Here is a 2,513-nt window from a genome sequence, read left to right as displayed (position 1 = left end):
TGTTGTTTCATGACGTGGATGACTATATTTTATACTTACATCAAAATATAAAATGAAGAAAATCGTAATCATATAATTTGAATAAGACCAGGAAAAAGAAAAATTATTTTCTTACAATTCGGCTATTCATTAATATAATAAGGGAGAAAGTGAGTCCAGAACATCTCAACCCATTGAACTTTTATTTTAAACCATTTTACCAATTGAGTCACTTTAAATTTTATGTTAGACATACCGTTTTACCAACGTAAAATAAAAACTTGGACGTTGAGAAATTTTTTTCTTTTCTCAAAAGGAATTTGTCTAGCCGAACTTTTTTTTTTGTCTAGCAGAACTTTTGATGCTGTTTAGACAAAGTACACAACTAGACAAAGCTCCAGTTACCATATAGAGCATTGGTTTTAGTTTGCCATAATGAGAATGGTATGTCTCTTTTATTGTCAAAAAAAAAGTCAAAAGCAAAAAAATCATAGAAAAGTAATACTAATAATATATATATAGGTCTCTCTTTTTTTTTTTGACATCAGCTTTTTTGGTGTGTATAAAGTGCTTTACTGCTTTTTATTGTTTTCATACTCTTTTTTTTTCTTTCTTATTTCTAGGTATGTTCGCAAATATAGGAAAACGATTGAAAGTGACCCAATTTTACGTGACGTGAGATCATAATATGTTGTGCTACTTTTAATATGTTAACTAGAGTCTCCGACAATTACTCCTGATTTTGCGGTGAACGAAGGACCTAACCCAATCTATTTTACAATTCTGTTCACATATTATTGATTGTTTCTTTATTACTTTCAAGATTCAAGTTGTAATCGAACAAGAGGTGAATCCATGTGGTTTGTGTTCAACCATTTATGGCGTGGAACACCAATATTAACTATATTTGGTTTTCTTATTTGATTTTATTAGAAAATCCATAAATTTCGGTTGAACTAGAAAGTAGAAACTAGTAATGGTATTATCTATTATGGTAGGGAAATATATATTGTGGTACAATCTTAAGTTCATATATTGGTGGGTGAACGATCGTTGGGTTCTGAAATTGTGTGAATTAGATGTTAAAGTGGTAGGGAACATACCCAACTCTTATTCCTTCTAGAAATTTGGAAATAGTCTTCCAGCAAATAATCTTCGATCACGGATTTAACCAGCCATTGAAAAGGTAAATGTTGTTAATCATCTACATTAGCATATTAGGTCATCTTAGGACCAACATAAGTGGCACAAAATCTGTTATGAACTTGGTGCACCATCAATTTGAATACGACGTATGAAAATATTTATTTATCGGTATTATTGAGAAAGCCTTACTAAATCAAGAATTTCAATACTTATTGCTATCGTCGTCACATAGACGTATGGAAGGAGATTAGCTTAATAATTTTGCTTTGGATATATAGTTTTTGTTCTTAATTAGTTCTTACTAATGAACTAAATCTGTGATTCTACATAATTTTTAACAACTACAATTTTATCATTTTTTAAATCCCGATAAGTTTTTTCTATATATATTAATGATTTTGAAATTCCACTTTTTAATATTTTATATTTTTTTCTCGGTTATTTGATTCCCCAAAAGCAACAAAGCATAGCCATACATCACATATGTAACATGTTAAGAGTGAGTGAGTAGCCAGTGTATTTGTATGAGTGAAAAAAAGAGCCAATGTCTAAAAATGTCGGCTTCTTGCTTGTTAGCTTCTACTCTTCTTCTGTATATGCCCCTATTATTCTTTCAACCCACTCCCTCGTCTCATGTGCTCTCTATAGCTATATACCTTTGTCTCCTTGTCTCTTTGTTGTGAGTTGTGACTCCCTCTTCCTTGGACTTTACCCAATTCATATACACATTTATATATCATTACATGTTCTTATATCAAAATTTGATTTAGGCTTCAAAAAGATTTACTGTAAATTGACGTAAACATCACATCGATCGGGCCATACACACCCCCTACGCCTTCTTTCCACGCTGCGACAGCCAACGAGTTTCATGGGGTGGACCGTGGACAGCACGAACGATACACAGCTCCCTGATAATTAAAAATAATAATTGAGAAATGTATGCATCTAGGATCTAGCCATCTACAGTTGATCGTGTGCATGCATTTCAAAACGAATAGTAACAAAGATATGAACCCAAAAGGAGAAAACAACGTTATCCTTCTTTTGAAGTACTAATTTATTTCGTCCGTAATTTTTAACGAGTATTCCTAGCTCCATATCCTTAAAATAACGTGTATATATATAAAAATAATAATAATAATGTGCATATCATACATAATAAAAAGGAAAATCTTATTATATATATAGCTACTGTAAACAAACAACTTATCTACGACCATAATTAGAATTTTTGTTTTTTTATGCTTATCATCAGAATTTAGAGTCTTACTTTTTTATATCATCTTTTTCCTTTTTGAGATATTGCTTGGACAGAAAATAGGGATTCTTGCACACATGAGTTCCAACAAGAACAAGATAACTAGAAAAAGCTGGTAGAACAAGAG

Source organism: Camelina sativa, chromosome 14 (genome assembly GCF_000633955.1).
Source record: "Camelina sativa cultivar DH55 chromosome 14, Cs, whole genome shotgun sequence".
In the NCBI taxonomy this organism is placed as follows: domain Eukaryota; kingdom Viridiplantae; phylum Streptophyta; class Magnoliopsida; order Brassicales; family Brassicaceae; genus Camelina; species Camelina sativa.
The sequence above is the reverse complement of the archived record's forward strand: the minus strand, read 5'-3'. Positions refer to the sequence as shown.